Raw genomic sequence first — 5563 nt, forward strand, 5'->3', positions numbered from 1 at the left:
ACTCATGGCCTCGGGCACTGTCCGCAATCAGAGAAGTATAAGTCATAACACCCCTTAAGTGTCAACCTCTAGTTGACTTCATATACATTAAACATGCATTTGTAATAGTGGATATTTGTTGTTCACAGGCCAGGTAGCACACAGAATTACTAATCCTTTAAAAATTAATTATTTTTAATTAAATAATTTCTGCATACTTTATATTAGATTCAATATGTTTCAGCCACTAGCTTCTGACTGTGAAAACTATAGAATCTAGAGGGGAGATAGACACATAATTAACAATTGGAATCTATTAAAAAAGATGGGCACACATATTTCTACCTCTTTAAGTAGAAGAATGTTTGAAGTATTGCAGTGGGATTAAAAAAAAACACTTCATTGAGTTATGATTGACATACAAATAGCAGTACATATTTAATGGCTACAACTTGATAAGTTAATGGTAAGTGTACAGCCATCAAACCATCACCAAAATCTAGCCATAAATCTATCTAGAACCTCCAAAAGTTTTTCCAAAGGCTTGTAATATCAGGCTCCTGCTGATAAGTTGGACTTATATTTATTATTGTGGAGCACAAGGTACCAACCCTATCCCATGATAGTCTTGCATTTATTCATTTACCCATTCATCAATATTTCTCAATGCCTGTATTAAATGCCAGATACTATGTTAATCGCTGGCATATGCTTACGGTCAATATAAAGTGGCTGGGACAGACATTTTAAAAATGCAGAAATCTATGTGTCATTATAAATGTGATTCGTACTACAAAGCAGTTCAGGATAGTATGGAAGTGCAATGTAGGAGGTCTAACATGGGCCTAATTCTGTGTCTTTTAAATCAAGAATTGAATGAGAATTTGGCTCTTATTCTATAAGGAAGAAGGTGGGAAGCTTCCAGGCAGAGGAATAGAATATGAAACATCCATGAAGGAGAAAACTGGGACCTCTGATGAATGGAAAGGTGACTGTCGTAAAAACAGAGGGAAAAAAGAGAGGTGCCAGAGGAGGCTAGGGAGACAGATGACATAAGACACTGTCAACCATAGTTTGTATTTAAGGGCCCTGAGAAGTCACATGAAGGATTCGAAGCCGGGGTGTGACATAATAAGAAGTCAGGAATTCTAAGCACTTTACATATGTTAACTTTACAATCTATGGGGTCATAATTGGGGAAGGTCAGCCTTAGAAAATTTCAATAACTGATATCAGGGGCCAGAAAAAAAGCTGAAATGGGAGCCACACCCAAGCAGTCTGGCTCCAGAACCCAGAGATCACACCGCCTCTGAGGATTAGCTTTGTGTTTCAGAGGGGAGTGGGTGGGTCAGTGTGTTCCATTCACCGGTCATGTCAGTTCACGTTAGCACATAGTGTTCACCCGCGTTAGAGTGGACTGAGCTTTCAGGAAGAAATCACTGGTCACCTGTCTGCCTGGGGTACGTACAGCTGGAGGAGGCCTTTTGACAAATGCGAACATTACTGGCAGAAGTACTTTCTGCACCACTAAGCCGTCCTGCATTAAGAAATGGGAGGCAGTCCGTATTTCAGCCACTTCCATTAAGCAGTCATGTACTTTCCCTGCATCTCCTGCCTTACAGAAGCCTTGGATTAATCAGACCTTCTCTACTTAATGCAAGTTTTCCCCTCTCACCTGCCCAACCATCCTGCATTCTGCTTCTGATATCGCAGTCTAATAACTGTAATGTCAGATGCATAAGGTCATACCCGCATCTTGAGCCCTGGGTGGTTGTGAATCATTTAGCAATTGCAAAACTTTAATGATAGCTGGAAAGTATTGAACGTTTTCAGCTTTCCTTTCCCCCAAAGGATCTGTGTAATAGAGCAGTGATAATCATGCTCATATGCAAATGTGCCTTTTTCTGAAATTCTAAATAAAACTCTGCCCCACACAGTTCCCGTGTATGAGAAACAAGGGGAATATAGTAGTAATATGTAATCATGTAATTTTGTTTTGTGTATGGTTGTATATGGAAAATTCAAGACTATCAATATAGAACTCTATAGATATAAGTGTATCTTAATTCAGCATTTTAAGCTGTTGAAAGTGATTGCTTTGCAAAATTTATCTTTTAAGTAAGTAATATATTCACAACACAAATTTTCCACCCATCCCACTAAAAAATGTATGTGTATGTGTGTGTGTATATAGACATATGTACATAAAATTCTAGTTTCCCATTCTTTAAAATAAATTGAGGCATATTCAACACTAACAAGTTTCTTAACTCATTCACTGTTTTTAGGACATAGCATGTGTGGGTTGCACTTACAATTCTGTGGTTCATGAGCCTTGATAATATTTTGACTGTTATTCAACAGCTGAGAAAATTTTCTCTGATGCTATGTACTCATCATCTGTACCATTACTATTAGGATAATTGGCTTTCTTAAATGAGGCAAATTCTCACTACTCCATAGGTTAGTGGGTTCGGGAGAAAGGATGCAAATGAATAGCATTAAAAGAATAGCATCACTTTTTTTACTTCTAGTCTGCTCACTCCAGCCCCATCTCATCACCTCACCTTCTACAACTATCAAACAATGTTGTCCCTTTGTTGCCAAATGAGGGATTTGAAGGCCCCCTCTTGCCCCTCAAGTCATTTTACATGTTATTCAAATAGCTATGGTGAGACATGAGCTGGGGCAGAAGTATAGAATTTTAGAGCATGTGCTTTGGGATGACACAGACTTGGTTTGAATCCTATTTCTATAACTTGTTAGCTTTGGGCAAGTCAAGCTCTCTGAGCTGCTCCCCATATGTAACATGAAGGTTATCATACATGCATCATGAGTTTGTTGAGGGTTAAATGAGAAAAGGTATTGAATTTCTCATCCCGTTACCTGACACCTTGCCAGGCATTATCATTGATATTATATATCAACAATATATCACTATTATGATTATCAGCTGTAATGAGGAAAAGATTAGACCATTATCTCTCCCTCTAGCAGTCGGTTCAGTATCTCCTATCTCCTGTCCAAGACCTTTGAAGGGATATGCCAGCCAAGTTCGGGCTGTTGTTGCTATTTTAATCATTTAATATTCACTGAGCACTGAGATAGTAAAGCACTTGCGGAAGCACAGAAGGAGGCAGGGGCAGCCTCTCTGGCTCTGAGTGGAGCTGGGAGCATGGAGCTGGCTGGATATGTGACTGAGAACAGCTCAGCCAACAAAGACCATCTGGCCCAGTGCAATCAGGGCTCCCAGGAAACCTGTGGGGCCTCTGACTAAACCAAGATATTTGGCCTCTGATCAACTTCACATTAACATTCTCCAAGCCTTCCTGTCTAAGACGCTAATTCCTCCTAAAGAGGCGTGTGATGAATAAGAGGCCTTCTCAATCAGGCTGCTGTTATTTCTTCTGCCTCATCTTGCTCCTGTCAGCTGGGTTGATCCACTGTAAAACACAGACTTTTTTCTTATATTAAAGCAGAACTTTCATTTGGATAAACATCACTGCCACAACCTCGCTTTAAGAGGCCTGAACACATTTGGGGGTATATGGTTCTGGGCCTCCAGCGATGCTTCTCCTGGAGTTGAGGCCAATTTCCCTTTCTTGTTAGGGAAGTGGCAAGCTCCTCTGAACCAACTGTGTTTTCTAGGACCACCCAGTCTTTAACTTTCAGCCCTTCTAAAGGTGCCTGAAGACCAAGGGTGTCCTTAATTCTAACTTAACATTAGTTAAGCTACTCCAACATGTTAGCAATAGGATCCTAGACAAAGCCACAAAATGAGTCCTGTCATTGCTGTCTTGACTTCATGACCTGCTTCAGCCAGGTAAAGGGATTCAGAGAAGTCTAACAACAACTTAAGCAAGATCTTCCTATTTAAACCCTGTATTATAAAGTAGGCCTACAGTTCCAGGGGAAACTTGTGATCAGATCCTCTGCCTCCCTTTCCATTGAATGACCTTGAGTTCCCCAGATAGTGTCGGGCATATAAAGCTGCTTGGTCCATGTTTGCCGAACTGAGTACACAGTTACTACCAGAAGGATTATTTCTCAGCTTCCATGGATTTGTATTTGCAATGTTATGGTCAAGTAGTCTTACAGGAAGACCTCAATAAACAGTTCTTCATAATTCAGACAAGCAAATAGTCAATGTGTATATGAGTATGTGTGTTTTACTGGATATGTTGGAGGTTGGAGAGGAGAGGCCACTATACTCATATAGAAGGAGGTAAATCTATTGTACAATTTCTACAATTTAGGGCCATGCAGTAATATTTGCATTTAGTAATAATAATTTATATAATATATAATGTAATTATATATTGGATTATATAATGGTATATAGAATGGCTGATTATGTAATGGTTTGCAGTTTACAAAGTACTTTTGACTATGCTGTCTCATTTGATCTCTATAACAATTGAAGGGAGTAAGGAGAGTCAAGATTCTTAGTCTCATTTTACTTGTGGGGAGACCGAACCCCAGAATCAGCCGTGACTCATTGCAGTGACAGAACTGGCTCTGCTGATGCCTGTCCTGTTACTCTTCCTACCACCTGTTCCCATATACTCCACTTCCTCAAGGGCTCTTCCAGGGATCTGTGAGCCACACCTATGTTTTAAAAGTTGATATATTCCATAATTATTCATTCAACAAACTATCCCTTGATTACTTAGGTGCTAGGCACAATGATGGGTTCTGGGAGGGGATGAAAAGCTAAATAAGATAAAGACCACTTCTTTTTAAGGGCTCAGAATCCAATTGACAAAGTCAAAGTTGTAAATAACTATTTTTGTGGAACGTGGCAAATGCCTACAAAGCAAAGAAGACAAAGAAAATAACTCTCTGAGGAAGTCAGAGAAGCTTCAGAGAGAGTCAATCATTGACAAGGCCTTGGGTGATGAATAGGAGTTTTGGTGGTGTTGTGTGTTTTTTTTGCTTTCTTTCAGTTTTAATAAGATACTAGAGGCCCGGTGCACAAGATTCGTGCACTCAGGGCAGGAGGAGGGGGGTCCCTCAGCCTGATCTGCACCCTCTCGCAGTCCGGGAGCCCTCAGGGGATGTCCGCCTGCGGGGAGTGGGCCTAAGCCAGCAGTTGGACATCCTTAGTGCTACTGCAGAGGTAGGAGAGGCTCCCGCTACCACCGCTGCACTCGCTAACCTTGAGCCTGGCTTCTGGCTGAGCAGCGCTCCCCCTGTGGGAGTGCACTGAACACCAGAGGGCAGCTCCTGCATTGGGCATTTTCCCCCTGGTGGTCAGTGCATGTCATAGCAACCGGTTGTTCTGCTGTTCAGTCGATTTGCATATTAGCCTTTTATTATATAGGATAATGGACTTATAATATTGCATATATTTATAGTATATGATGTATATAATGTAATCATTTGATAAGTTTAGTTATCCACCAGCTTATAAATTTCTTTGCTTTTGATGAGAACCTTTAAGATCTACTCTCCTAGCAGCTTTCAAATATACTATACATTATCATCGACTATAGTCACCATGCTTTACATTACATCCCCAAGACTTATCTTGTAATTGCAAATTTGTAGAACATGAGATTTTAATGGGGGGGGGGGGGGCGGG

The sequence above is a fragment of the Myotis davidii genome, unplaced genomic scaffold, assembly GCF_000327345.1.
Source record: "Myotis davidii unplaced genomic scaffold, ASM32734v1 scaffold1, whole genome shotgun sequence".
Taxonomy (NCBI): Eukaryota; Metazoa; Chordata; class Mammalia; order Chiroptera; family Vespertilionidae; genus Myotis; species Myotis davidii.